Below are 15,659 nucleotides of genomic sequence, written 5' to 3' on the forward strand. Positions count from 1 at the left end.
CTACAAGTTGTTAAGACTATGGCAGTGGCAGCAGCAAACAGAACAACAAAACAACAAAAAACAGCAACACCGAGAAAAGCGGAAAAGTGCAGGGGCAACCAAAAGGAATTAAAAACGGAGCAGCCAAATGACGACGGCAGGCGGAAATTAAGTTTACGGCGTCGCCTTTCCTTCACCACCCAGCTGAAATGCAAGGCCAACGCGAAATATGCTAAATAAACGCGAGTGCATGCATAAAATTATATGAAAACAGCAACCGGAGCGCCCAAACCGTATCCGCAGTTAGTTGAACTTTAAATTCCCGGTTGTATTTTCACTTGGTTCTTAAAATAAAAATAAAAGGATTCCTTTTTATGAGTAGAGTTCATTAGGAACATAAAACTATTTTATGACTAACCTGAAAAACGTTTGGGTTAGTCATAAAGTAATTCATATTTCCTGCATCACAGTTTAACGCTTTGCCTTTATTTTTAGCACGGAAATTTGTCTTGATGGACTTTATTAACTATTATTAAATGTGTTTTTTTTATTTATAATTTACTAAAACTCTGGTCAAAAAATTTTTCGTTTGCCCAAAAATATTTGGAAAAGATAGCTAAAAGTTGTTGTATCATATCCAATTTCTGCCTATTGATACACAACTTAATAACAAATATTGCGGTCAATTAAATACCCACATTTTCTTTATTAAAGGACACTTAAATATAACAGCAAATATTGGTGTGCGCATCTTCATCAACTAAATCAAACACGTGTCAAGAAAAGCATAATAACAGGTATTTAATTGCCTTTAAGGTAAAATCAGGTATTTATTTAAGGTGTTTGTGCGTGCCATATTTGTTTATTTGCAAGCCTGGTTCCACAGTTGAAAATGTTTTCTTTTGCATAAATTTACGGACAGCCTGCCACAGTGACTCCGACAAATTCAGTTAAAGCGACTGCATTAATGTGAAATGAAGTTGTGCACTTGGCTCGCGCTGTCATTCCGTCCGCATCTTCATCTCCAGAGAGCGAGCGTTTAAGGCAACATGTGAAGTGAAATGAAACGAAACAAGTGCATTATTTGCATTAAATTATGCATACGGCGAAGGTAAACGAAGGTAAAGGGTGCAAAGGGAAAAGAAAAGTGTCAGCAGCCGCGCGATTTCTCACGCAGGTGGGTGGTGTTGGGAGATGGTGGGCTGTGGCCTGTGGGTTGTGGGAGGTGTTGCGGCGTGGGAAGTTCAATGGGTGTTGCTGCGAGGCCCACAAACAATACGAAAATAAAAAGCAGATCGCGTGAACAAGTGCGGGCCCACAAAACCCCAGAGGCGGAATCTCGAGGGGCCTCAGCCAACGGCTCTCAAGTTGATGCGCAGAATTTGTGCAATTTAAATTGAAACTCAGGCGGCAGCGTCACTTATATTTACATGACGACAGGTGAGAAAAGGAGTAAAGAGGGACAGGTCTAGCGGGCTGATAACGGAAATTAGATATGAAGCATTTGAGGAAAGCGAAATTTCAATAACAAATGAGGTTATAATTTCCGCTTTTGCTCTACAGCGCACAGTGACAGAGAACCGACTCACGAAACTGAATAAATATTTGAAACGAACTCGCCCTAATCAGCATAAAATTATTTTAAAAATGTATAATCTTGCTAAGATTATGAAATAAAACTTAAACATTTTATAATGCTGTGTGTGTGTGTCAGGCAAAAAATGGCATTTTATATTAAAGCTTTATATAGTTGTGTATGTCGTGGTATAAACTATTATATTACTTAACATTTTTAAAGATTTCACAAAAAACTGATTTTAATTTTTAATGTGATTATTTAACGATTTCGTCCCTACCAATTCCAAGATTAATTATTTTGTATACACAATTTGGCAACTAAAAACATGTGGTTATTTGTTTATTGCTAGGCACTAGATCCCGTTTATTGATTAATCCATCTTTCAAGCAAACATTTTCTGAGCGGCTGAAAATTATGACTGCCCATCCAGAGTACGTAAAGCATAAAAATGCGCCATTTGTCATGCTCGGCGCTGCCCAGTTATGCCTTATCCTTTCCTTTTATGTCCAGCTGCATGACAATCAAATTAGTTTTGTTGCACATCCAAACTGCTTCCTCGGGGACACCCCCGCATATGTTTACAAATCCCAGGGAGCCAAACAGAGAGCATTCAGCAGCAGACGGAGATGGGTGGCATCTGGCAGACCTAAGCTGTTGCTTTTGTGGGTGACCAGAGACCAAAACGGAGGAGAACCAGCAGACTGGTGGCTGACCACTGGCTGTGGCTCCTTCGAGACTCGGCTAAGTTACTGCCAAAGGAAAAGCTGGAGCAGAAGAAATCGCTTGCCTTTTCCAAACGACCACAACAATGGCTGACATGCAGCACATGCCATAAAATGCAATGGCCTCAGCCATGGCAACAAATGTCCTGCTCTTTCCCTTGATTTCCTTCCCCACCTCGCTCCTTTCCACCCCTTGCCACGCCACGCCCCTTTCATCCCCTTCTGCTTTGCATAGTCAACTGATTTTGATGGCATTTTCGCACAGCTTAAAACAATTTGCCATAATGCTTTTCTGCGTAGCGATGTCGTGATGTCATCGCCAGGGGCATAAGATTTTGATGGCTAAAGCTGGTTCGTTGTTTTTTCCACAAAAAACATTCGAAAATAAGCATAAAGTCAAGTGATTTTAAGTGGCTGTGGGTCAGCCAAAAATTGTAACATTAATTGGCTGAAATGGTAAATACAATTTAATAAAAGATGTGGAAATTTCAAACAGTTTGGACAATTGTTAATTTATAAGTTAATATGTTGTAATATTTTTTTTTAGTACATATTTTGTGGAAGAATTTTATATTTAAACTAAAGCTATCATCAGATTTAAATTTAAAATAGTTGACCTTATAAGTTTTGTCCTTGTGTTGAAATAATGTTACGGAAACATTTACTTTCTCTATGTCAGAGTTTAGAGTTTATCTAACTGAAAACTACTCACAAGCGACAATTTTCCAGTCAAAGAAAAGTTCGCCCTCTTTTTTTTCGAGTGACAACAGACCCTGTAAAAAATTTGCAGGTCGAAAAATTAATATCTTTTTGATAAAAAAAAATGTGTTTTCGAAAAATTTAATTTCATGTTGACTGATCAAAAACGAAAATCAAATCTAAATTTATACTTTGGAATAACTTTTATGTTTTTGAACAAACGATTTTTTAAGCATGACACAAAACATTGTTAGACTGCTGATAAGCAAGTGTATATTGGAATTCGGAAATAAAAATGTAAACAAAAATACACGCACCAATTCAAATCCCATTACAGAACCCATTGAATGCCAGAAGACCGAAAGAGATTTACTTGTCAGTTAGATTCAACATTTTGTTGAAATTCGGCTGGAACAAAACTATCCCCATTAGGGCCTGCAGACCCACATCCGCTGTGATTACACTTAACTCCGCGAAAATTGAAACGGCTAGAGGGAATAAAACGGTTACGTCGTGGGTGCGCAATAAATGCTCGTAAAATAAAGTGGAATGGCTTTCTCTTGCTTTCTTGACGGCCACTGAAAATGCATTTCCGATAGCCATGTGTGTGTGTGTGTGAGAGAGAGAGTGGGGGGCGCAGATGGCTGTATCCGTGTGAGAGGGCGTGACTCCTGCTGCAACATGCAACGCTAAAAGCCATGACCGGGCTGCACGCAATCATCAGGAGTTCACGCCAAATCTGCAGCTACTTTTGTTTAAGAGTTAAAAGGTTCCGCTCCCCCGTTTTCCGAAGGGTTTGAGTTCAGTTCGGATCGGAGGAGGATTGCACACGCATCGAACAAGGCAGATATAATAATAATAACGAGCCCTCTGCCTTCACCGGTTTGTTAGTTTGGCTGTTTGCCGACTTTTGCAACTTTTGCCGGGAACAGGAACTTTGCCTTGCCGTGTGGAAATTCTATGGGAAATCGGGCGTTGCCTCGTTGCCACGTTGCAAAGTTATAAGCAGGTCAGTGCCGGCCAAATCAGTGGCAGCTAGCAAAGGAGAGATGATTTCAAAATGTGCTGAAAACTACTTAAGTCCGGGGCTTAAAAACTGTGCGACGGGGGAAGGGAAAAAAGAAAGGATTTAGATGGGCGGCTCAACCGAAGGAAATGGGGCAGGAAACATCTACCAGCATCTCGTACTCGCCACACAATAACATAGATATTTTATGGATTCCCTCTGAAATAAAGTTTTATAAAGAGCTTTTAACAGGAGCTATATTGTTTTACAGCCGGAGTGGCGATAAAATCCTTACAAAAGACATGTCAGATTTATTTAAAGGCTGAATGGAATAAGGAAAGGTTTAGGGAAGAAACGTTTTTTAACTATTAGCGAACAATAATGTTTTAGCAACAATTTCCAAGACAAAAGATTAAATTTAATATTCAATTTTGTTTACAGCCAGGCTTTTAGAAGCATTTGTTTAACAAATAAGTTAAAAGTAAAAGAAAATAAACTCAAAATGTCTTTAATGCCTTGACAATAATATAAAATAAATCATAGTTTGAAATAAATTAATTAAAAAAAATTGAAACTAATGATTTAAAACAATACAAAAATAGGGCTTTGTCAAGTAACAAAAAACTTGGGTATATTAGAAAACAGAGTAGTCCAGCCAGTTTTTCAATTGAAATAAATACGTATAACTTCGATGAAGGATACAGATTATTTGGCACACTTTTTACCGAACCACGCGGCACTCTTAGACTTAAAAACTTTGGGACACTTTTCTCAAACTTGCCACAGATAAGAGTGATGACAGTGAATAATAACAATAAAAAGCCAAAACCGAAGCCAGTCGCCAGGCAAATGTCTGCGCTTCACGAATCACTAAAAATTTTAACAAAAGTTAAACTTCCGTTTCCTGGCTCCGCTGGCAACGGAAGTGAGCAAAGCTTTCCAACATTAAAAAGATGTAAAGTCCTGACGACAGCGCCAAAAAGCTGAGAAAAAAAGAAGGAAAGTGGCGGTGTGGCAGCGGAAAATTGTGCAAAAATACTTATAGCTATGATGATGGCAGGCCATCGTGGGGGAGCATGTAGATAAGCTGCGTAGATTTACCCCGGGAACAGGAATGCCCCGACCTCCAGCGAAATATGCCACGAATATTCAAAACATGCGCTTAAAAGTATGTATTTTCCAGCACATGGCATCAGCAAAAAGCTGAGGAAATCCTAGGGAAAAAAAAATTAAGAACCTGACGAGAAGGCCTCCAACAAAAATGTGCAGCATGCTTAGCGGGGCAGGTGAGTCACGTGCTGACCTCCCTCCTCGAAAGGATAAAGTTTTTTTTGCACAAAAGCAACCAGGTGGCATGTGGCTCACCGGGTGTTTGCATATCATTTGTGGGCAGGACTTTCCAGCAAACGTTCACCGCACTTAAGGCAAGCAAATTACTGTTGATGGACCGATGGAGACGCAAATCAGTCAATGGCTGTTTCATTTACTTTATTTACTAAACAAATATTTGTATTTTTAAAGAACGATTAAAGAATTAAGGAATATAACTTAAAAGTAAAAGTACTAAAGGACGTTAAAAAAATTCAAATATCGTGTTGCTTTTTTAATGTGGATTTTTTAGAAATGCAGACATCAGCTTTTTTTAAAACGTAAATAATTGTGTTCTCTGCAGAAGAACAATTAAAAAAAAAAAATGAAAGCAACAAAGGGCAATTCAGAAAAGCAGCACAGAGCAAGTGCAGCAAAAGGAAATCGCCCAGAAAGATTCAATCAAACAAACAAGCCAAAAGGCATAGTTTTCGGTAGTAGGAGTGGGCGAGGTTGGATAAGGCGTTGGGGGAAGGTCAACTGCCTCCCCGCCCCTTTCCACTCTCCATCAAGCCAATGGCAGGCGGGGACGTATAGAAAAGTAAGTGAAAGATGGCAAAGTACTGCTAACAAAAGCTGCAAACGTGACAAAATTAGTGAACAATGGCCCGCAGCCTGCGGATGAGATGAAGGAGGAACTGGCGACGGAAAAAAGATTGGTGGGCGGGGCGCCATAGGTTGAGGGGTTGGTGGCCGAGGGCTAGTACCTTATGAACTCTCAACAACGACGGCAGGATGTGATCCTCAGCCACAGGCACACAACGACTAAATGTGGTCAACGATGGCGAACAAAAGGAAATGAGAAGAGGTAACACAGAAAACGGAATGTCGACTAAGACATGCTTTAACTTAGCAGATTAGTGCGCTAGTAATTTTGTAAATACTTTTAGGGAATTACAAAAAAACAATTACATGAGTAATACTCTATTTAGGTTTTCATTTCAATATTTTTTTAAACCGAAAAACATTTTACTTAAGCAAGAAAAACATAGTTTTAATAATTCCACTCAATAACATATTTTCATTCAAAATCAATTTCAAATTAAATGCAAAACAACAGTTAATCTTCAGTGTTTTTTTTACCTTTGTAAAAATAATAAGTACGTTAGATTTAACGTATAACTAAATATAAGCACTAGAGTAGATAAGTCTTAAAAATTATATTTCAGGCATATGACAGACAAACCTTTATTTGTTTTGATTTTAACTTTAATTTAACTTAAAGTTTATCTAAATAGTACTTTCGAAACACCAGGAAAACTACCCCAATAAATAAATCAATGCGAAATTTATACTAAAATTGTTTTCAGCTTTAATGTAAGTTTTGAATAATATTCTGGTTCCAACGAATCACAAAAATCTTAAACAATTTTCCATAACAAGCTAATAGTTCTGATGGTCTAACATGCCCCTACTTCTGTGGTAAAATGAGGTATAAAAACATAAAGACGCATCGGGCAAACAAAGGCGGACTAGAGAAAATGCACACATAATGGCCAGCGGACACACAATGCCACGCGCCAGAGTGCGTGGTTATGAATGTGCGCTTTCCGCAAGGCAGGGAAAATCGGCGGAGGGAAAATTCTGCTGGCCGGCGGAAAGTGAGAAGGCGAAGGAGAGATTGACGAACGCCTCGCCTCACTCAACTGTCAACTGTCCATGGACAATTTGCGCCCTGGCAAATTGAAATCGAAACGAATCGGACTGAATCGCAGCTAAACGAAGTCAGAGCTAAATGTTTGACTTTCGATGACTCAATCGGAGGGCGCAAATATTTGACGAGCCTTGAAGGCGAACTTAAAGGTGCCGTGCCGTGCCGTTGAAAGAAAATGAAGGCAGTACAGTACCAGAGGCCAACGACGAGGACTGCAGGCCAACTGCATTCCAGCTGCTCTCGCCAGGAATGAAAATGTTTGTCGGGCCAAGTTGTCTAACTAAAAAAAAAAAAAATAAAGAAAAAAAATGTAGAAAATGGTTGGCATAGCGCAAAAGTTGCTCAGCTAGTGGCACCTTCTCTTCGCTGTGACAAGGGAAAATCACAACACTAGAAAAATAGTTGGGACAACTTTCAAGTAACGTCAGAGTTCAGGTAATGTTCCGGCCTCGTCCTTTCCTTTCCTTTGCTCTCCTTTCCTTGCCCCCAACTTTTCGCCGGCTATGACACAAGTATGTCCGGACATTATAGGAGCGGAGTGGTCGGAGCCAGGGGAAATCCCGCTCGATACGGGGCACAAAATATTTCAAGCACGCACACAGCGCCGGCAAAATATGCATTAGAAAATGTCATAACATAAATTTAATAAACCATGGCAGCGACAGCCAATCTTTGGCTTTGGCTCTCAGTTCTAGCTTTGCTTTCTCTATTGCACAGCGAAAAATATCATCAATATTTGGTCCCAATATAGGTATTTTATTTTTTGTTATGATTATTGTTATGACTTTTGAATAGCCAGAACCATTATGTATATCAATATTATCGATTTGATTTTAATTACTTAGAAAAGTGGTTTAATTTTTAAGTCGCATTGTGACTGTGCCAATGAGCTTAAAAAACCAATAGAAATCAAATAAAGATCTATGAAAAATCTCCCCTGGTATCTTTTTTCTTTGTGTGCCCGCCTATGGTATATCTTGGCATGCTGCATTCAGACTCCATCCATAAGCCGGCAAAATATTGCGTATACGCAGGACAGGCTGTTGTGTGCTGACTTAGCAGCATATCTCGTTCGAAACGTATGCTTTATGATGTGCATGTCGAGAGACTGGTGAACCAAAACACACACAGCTTTATGAAACACATTGCTTTTATAGATGTCACCCAGCACATTTGTCTTGCTTATCATGGTACCGGCTCCGCTCAAAACCCATTCTCCCGCCCATGTGTCGACGTAATCGCTCATGTCGTTTGACACATGAATGATTAGATTCCAGGAGAGGAGCCGGCCAATTCCATTGGCTCAATGCTCAGGCTCAGGTTGTCGGGCAATTGCTGCATAATTTGCGCAAAACATGCGTTCCATTTATGGCAGCTAATAGATATTTAATCATATGCCACGACGTTAGTGCTGTGCGTCAAGTGAATGGTCTGAGATTAGATTAGATTTATCGTATACCCAGCAGTAAGAAGCACAAGGATGCAACGTCCCTGGACATTTGCATACTCCTCACTTGAAAAGCTGTGAAATATTCGCAAGCTGAACGCATTTGCCTGAACAATTATTTATTCAGATTTATGAATATATTTTTAATTTATTAATTTCCGTCATTATTTGCAGAACGACTGCATAAGCCTGTACAAATTGTTAAATTATTATCTGTGGTCAATTAAAAAGTCAATTAATTATTTATGAGCACTCAGCGTGTAATCTTAAACAAATTAGCGTACATTAATAGGCACGCTACTTAATTTATGCATACGCCTTATCAGTGGAAACAAAAAATTTCCAGCTTCAGACAGTTTTTAAGATAAGTCTGACTCAATAATTTTATTAAACAAAGCCATGACAAATTTATTAAAGTTAAAAAAATTAAGCATACTATAAATTTTAATGTATTTTCTTGGTATATAGTATCTTGAAAAGTTCTTGCTCATTTATCAAAATATTCTTGCCTCCAGCAAATTGATTAACATTTTCCAAGTGTGGAATATTGCAAATAGGTCTTGGAATTGACATCCTGAGTCGACGGGGGTTACTGACTAACTGGCACATAAAAGCGGTTTATCGCAGTTCTGCTTTGTGCCTGGTCATGGCATTTTGTCAACTTAATTCTGGCACTGATTAGTTACCGATGACTGCGGCAGCTTTCCTTACATCTACGTCACAGCGTGTATTTTTCGCCCAGTTTCTTTTCCTTTGTGGGTGCGGTAAGGTAAACAAGATAAACGACCAAAGAATGTGGTGGAAATGCAAAAAAAAGAAAAGACAAAGGCCGTAGGTAAAATAGGCAAGCTTTAAGCGAAAAAGAAGGAGAAAGAGAAAAAAAACAACTCTGGGAATTGCACTAAATTATTTCAATTAAGAAACTCTCGGCGAACAAAACCAACTTTCTCTGAATGGGAAAGAGGGTCGCACAAAATGAAAATCTAATCAGCAAATTGTTGAAATAACAACGAAAAAACACAGTCCCCGATTAGAGAGAATGGTGGCATTGCGGCGATGAGGCGACGAGGCGGAGGGTCATCTCAGGCAATGTCTGATACGGTCTACGGTCTTTGGTTTAATGGCGGGTACGGAATATATCGTGGGTGTGATTATAAGCACTGCCGATAAGCGTGTTTATGCACTCGCAATATCAGACCATCTGACGGTGAATGGAGCACGTACCTGGGCGCGGCGGACATCGGTTGACAGATGACGATGGCCCGGGTGTCGAGAGCAGAAAACATGTTAATCAATTGCCATTTGTCGAAGACTTCAAATAAATGCACATCCCATTGAACGACCCGAGTCACTTTAGCAAGCAGACAGCTGGCAACACAACGTTTGATCAACAACATGCTTACAAATTCCAACTACAGACGAACTTCCCTACATAAAGCAACGCTTCAAAGGCTCTTAATATTACAATTTTAATGAATGGCTTTTACATAACAGCAACTTTTTTCCTTCAATTCAATAATTCTTCTTAAAATTTTTGATTTTAGCCAGTGCATTCTTAGCATGTCAACCAGGGAGTGCTGCTTAGATATCAGATGGAATAAGTTAAGTAAATTTAAAGCATTTAATGCGAATATATTAAAATTCCTACAGCTGTAATAACATTCATTTTATATGATAAATGTATTTTTTGTAGCTTTTGATTCTACAAAAACGTTAGAATAATTGCAAAGAGGGAAAACAACAATTTTAAAACAACAAAAGTGATTTGCAATATTTCAGCAACTCCCGCATGACTTGAATATTTTATGTGACAAATGGAAATTCGAGTTACAGAAGTTGGACCGTATTAAATGTAATGCACACGTGGCGTATGCAGAAATATGCAAGAGGGAAGCTCACATTGCGTATACGCGGTGTTGCCAGCCCAACCAAGCAAATGGAAAAACAGTCAGAGGTGGCACACCGATGGTTAGATAAAATGATAGACCGAGAGGCAGAGAACAGACAAATACCCGTGCTAGAAATCAATCTCAGATAGACGGATGGATGGAGCAGCAATCGACATGTGAATTTTTGTGCAAATTGAAACACGCTTCTGATACGTGCAGGCAAATAAAATAGTTCACGGCGGACAGGGGAGCTCTGGGAAAAAATGCAGAGAATACGGGGATTGAGCAAACAAACAAAGGGAGCGCAAACAAATCTGTTACTGGAAAACACGCAATAAACTATGCAACCGAGGGCAGGAGATTGGAAGGCACCGCTAGGCCAACAACTGGCCGAGTGACCCTCGTAAAACTTAGCTGGTAACTCTGGTGTGACGTTGCTCGAAAGAGTGACAAACAAAGGTTTGCAATCGTAGTTCGACTCTGTAAACATTTCAATTAAATTCGTCTATAGTTACTTTAAAGATATTTTTATACTTTCATTTTACTGCTATCTTTATTAATTTAATAAACACAATCTGCTTTGGAAATCTTTGCCATATGCATGCAAACGTCTGTTCAAGGTATTTTCTTATCTTTCATTATAAAATTATTCCGATTTTTACGTAAAGATTATTTTGAACTCTTGGTGATTTTGAAATTTAGCGCATTTTACAAAGCTCTTAATTACTTTCAACATTATCTTTTTAATTTAGAATTAAATAGAATAGAATTTCAGTAAAGAATATAATAGAATATTTTTGTAACAAGCTTATTTGAAAAAAAATAAGTTCGAAAATGTGTTAAATGAGGAAAAAGTTACTAATAAGCCATTGAAAATAGTATTTGTTTCGTATTCTAATGACGTGTAAGAATTTTATTGTTAAGGAGCCTATAATTGAGCCCATAAATAAAAAAGAAAACAGATGACGAAGACGTCCAAATTGGAAAGATCCAATTTGTGTTATCACCTGAAAACCTTAACTAATAAGCCCCTAAAAATAATGTATATTTTATAATCGCCATTCCTATGACGTGTTGAGATTAAATTTTAATGACCACTCACGCCAAATAAGCTTCTATACCAATGTGCTTGGTGAAAAAAAACGAGTGGACGACTGTTTGCTTTAGTATTTTCAAGCCCGCCTGTGTGCGTTGCATTTTTGTGCAAAGGGGCGAGGAGGTAAAGGGGAAGTCTAGCTTGTGATTCATTCATTTCATTGGCCGGTCATTCAGGTACTCAAACCATGCAACCATCCATCCATCCGTCAGTTGGCCAGTTTAAGGCTGTCGCAACGCTCGGACCGCATTGCCAGGGCCATGCATCAGGATGGCAGCCAAGCGTTTTGGGCCAAGTGTGGGGCTCGTAAAAAACCAGAAGCATCCTACGAATTTTGTTTTCATCTCCATCATTTTTAAGCGGGGCGAAGTAGGCGAAAGGTCGGAAGAGCGGAGTTCGGGCCAAATAACAACCAATTTATTTGGCCACGCTGCAAATTGTTACCCAACTCGCATTCGATCACCATCATCATCGTCATCATCACCAGGTCCTGACCCGCTGCTCCTGGTCCTCCTGCATCGCCTGCTCTGCTTTTGCTCCTGACCGACGACTCGACCAATCCTCGTCGTCGTCATCATCAAAAATCGTTGATTGCAACAAAACAAATTGCATTTTAAGGAGATTACTTGTCGGGCCGTCTGCTCTAGATGAATAGTCGAGTGCTCCTGCCATCGAGTGGGTCTCTGGTTGCCATCTCTGTCTATCCTCCCAATCAATCCGCCTGAGTATTCGGTCATGTGTGCGGTGGAGTGGCCGATTTTTTAATAAATCATGGCGCATTAGTATGGGCTGCACAAAAAATACACTTCCTGCTATTTTTTTTAGCATGGATATTTCGTTAAATTGGCAAGCATCAATCGAGTGGCCTAATTCGATTCGGGCTTTTGTTAAGTCACATATTGTGAAACCCGATACGGATTACGAATGATGGTCTCAGATGAATTAGAATCAAATTAAACATACAATTTTCCAACCAAGATAACAAGAAAAAGTTGAAATAAAAAAGGCAGTAGTACATCCATCATTTCCTCAGAACGTTTAAAAAACAAAGTTTCCAACTTTGTTATAACCATTTAAACAATTCAACAACCAATCCATCATACTCAACTTGATGTACCAAAAATTTTAAAAATAAATGGAACCTTTTAAAGACCCTTACATTACAAGGCAATAGAAGTTAATTTAATTGCAGTTTAAATAGTCAAAGTTTTAACTACCAAAAGCGATTCAAAAGATTAAAATTAATTTACATTCGTCTGATGCACTCTCACGAAACCTAACTTTTTAAGCATTGTTTGACATTAAATGCTTGACAAGTTACTAAAAAATTAAATTAAATTACGTTTTGTGGATTTATAAAATATTTAATAAATAAGCAACAAGCTAAGTATAACTTAAGCGCATTAACTGGGACTTTGCCCCAACGCATCTTAAACAATTACCCTAAAAGCAGGATAACTAACTCTGCAAATAATATGCGTGGCATATAAGTGTCCCCTTGGTGCAGTAAAACCGTTTGAATGACATTATGATCTGTGCTCAAGCTGTTTACAAAACGCCCGCCTGAGACCCGCTAATAAAGGCAAATCCACGCCCACCTAAACGCATTCGCTTCGAAAAAAGGGCAACCAATAAAAAGTCGGGAATAGTAAAAAATGCATGATTCAAGCCGTAAAAAACCCAAAACGACCGGGACAGCCGTCGTCCTCGGAAAAAGGACAACGCGGCGAACATTTCCATGAGTCACCAGCTTGCTTTTTGGGGGGGGGGGCGCTTTGTACACGCACGCGAAGGTAACGCTAGAAAGCCAGCAGAAAGTTAAAAAAAAATAAAACCAGTATAGGCCGGGTCCGAACCGAGAGATATATGTACGAATCTGGGCTTTCGGGGGTTGCACAGCTTCTAGAATAAATTGGCCAAATAAATGCAAATGCCTGTGGGTTAGCATGAATGTGGCCTAGTCGCGGACAACGCGGCGCATTAGTAATGTAATTTGATTTGATTTTTATGTTCTGGTGCTTGCGGGCAGCCGGCATTGAAATGGGATTCATTTCGGGGGTAACAGGATTTTTATGTCCGCCTAATGGCCATAAACACACGAACACGAAATTATCGCAGCTGCCATGCTAATTGTGAACAAGTGATTAAGTTTAATTGCAAGCGAGATAAAAGTACAGCACTTGTGGCCATTCCGGAATCGAAATGCCCTATATACGCCATATCTATGCATATATGGGAAGCCGCAGCCCATCAATCATGAATACAAAAATATGCCGCCAGCACTTCGGGCCTAAGCGGCTTTGTTATGCAAATTTCAACTCTCTGGGGAAAATTGGAGTGTCAAGGGGTCAGGCAGTAATAAAAATTCACAAGTCAAAAATCTGCTATTGGCAAACATTTGGAAAGCCTTTTTGCACTACGGATTAAATATAAGAGTGCACAATGACCAAAGTTATTGCAAAATATTTCTATGCACACAACATCTAGATTTCAATTAAATGCGAATAAATACGGACATTTTAGTTTTGTTTTACTTGTGTCCTAGTAGTTATTTACAATTAAACTGGATATGCATATTTCTAATTTATTTTCGTGCCAGCCATCCAGAATTGCTAGAACTGTTTGATCCAAAATATTGCACATTGTTCATCGGATTTGATTGCACAAACTGAAAAATAATTTCGCAAAAACACAGAAACAGAAAACTGAAACTGCAAACAATTGGTCGAAATTCTACTACTCTGACCCCGTCGATATCTCGATGGCGTGTGCAAATTGAAACTAATTAAAGCCGAGTAATGAATTTATTTCGAACGGACGGGACGGAGAACTCTGCAATTGTCGAATGCGGTTTGGTTTGGATTGGTTTGACGCTTCTCCTACGATGGACCAGCATCCAAGTAGACGGATAGATAAATAGACAGACAATTACATTTCCAGTTGTTAAAGCGGTTTCGATTTCAACCGATTATTCAAGGCTTTGACTAATTGCATTGTAATTTGCAATTACAGTAAATTTAATAATTGCCACTCAATTTATTTCAGCAATTGGCATTGCTCGTAAAGACATCAACGACGGGAACTCTATAACGCGTGGTGAGATTAACTTATTAAAATCGGCGAACAAAAGGAATGCCTATGCTCTCTCCCATGTCGTGTTAAGTGCAGTTAATAAGCATTAATTAACTGATAGCAACAATGACCTACAATAAGCGTAAATCAATTTAAAGTGGCAATTTTTGTAGCACATTTGGGACATAAAGATTTCGGTGATAGTTCAGCTCATTATTTATGAAATTGGCTTAACTATTAAGAGGATAACAAATGTTGACAACATATTATATGGTTTTTTTACTCTCCATTGTTTAACAAGAAATTTGTTTGAGTCATTAAAATTGGCGTGGTATTATAAAACCACCCAGTCTCATTTTTAAAGTTAATTTTATAAGAATTAAAGCATAAATTAAGATTGACTAACAACATGGTGAAATACAAGTCGAGATTACTAGCAACCGATTCATAAACAATCATAACTTTTACCCACTAAGCAAATAAAAGTTTCACATGTAAAAAAGACTGACAGGTAAATTATACAAAAATAAAGCAAATATAATATATCTGTCAACGATAATATGACTGATGTCTGTAAAATGTTTAGCAGCACCATTCAAGTTACTACTTATGTACATAGCCTACTTGTACTGAAATTACTCATCGCAAATTATCGACAATATCGCGAGTAAATAAATTCACACACGGAGACAGAAAGAGATAGGGAGTTACTAACTCATCTACGAATAGCTCTCAATGGGACAAATACAAGTGGGTGGCATTTCGAAATACATACTCCAAATAGTGGGGCCAGGGTCAGGGGAATGTTACAAGACCATAGCAAATATAACCGAATAAAACTCACCTCGCTGCAGATTGTGTATTTAATTTAAACGATGAGTTGCCAGCAGCAGACGCATTGACCTCGAAACACTTTTCGACATTCGCCTTTGATGTGGATTAAATACTCGTACTTTTTTCGATTACACGCGTTAATTTCAAGGAAAATATAGTTTAATTGATTTTCGGTTAAAAGAACTATAGATTTGAATAGTTTTTAAAATAGCATTCACTGATCAATGGTTTCACTTTTTTGTGGTGTTTATTTTATAGCTATATTGGGATTATAACTGTGCTGTTTTTAATGTTATAAAATAAAATGAACAAAT

General features: G+C 38.6%; 1 protein-coding gene across 11 annotated transcripts in view; it reads right to left on the reverse strand.

The window, feature by feature from the left end:
- LOC128257972 (palmitoyltransferase app) overlaps window positions 1-15,659 on the reverse strand; it is a 62,152-nt gene that overhangs the window by 44,640 nt on the left and 1,853 nt on the right. For 6 of the 11 annotated variants that reach the window (XM_052989319.1, XM_052989320.1, XM_052989316.1 and 3 more), the window contains exon 2: window positions 15,356-15,625. The gene's annotated coding sequence lies outside the window, so the exon portion shown is untranslated. The remainder of the gene's footprint in view (window positions 1-15,355; window positions 15,626-15,659) is intronic. The other 5 variants (XM_052989312.1, XM_052989313.1, XM_052989314.1 and 2 more) reach the window with 3 other exon arrangements.

The sequence above is a fragment of the Drosophila gunungcola genome, assembly GCF_025200985.1.
Source record: "Drosophila gunungcola strain Sukarami chromosome 3L unlocalized genomic scaffold, Dgunungcola_SK_2 000002F, whole genome shotgun sequence".
In the NCBI taxonomy this organism is placed as follows: Eukaryota; Metazoa; Arthropoda; class Insecta; order Diptera; family Drosophilidae; genus Drosophila; species Drosophila gunungcola.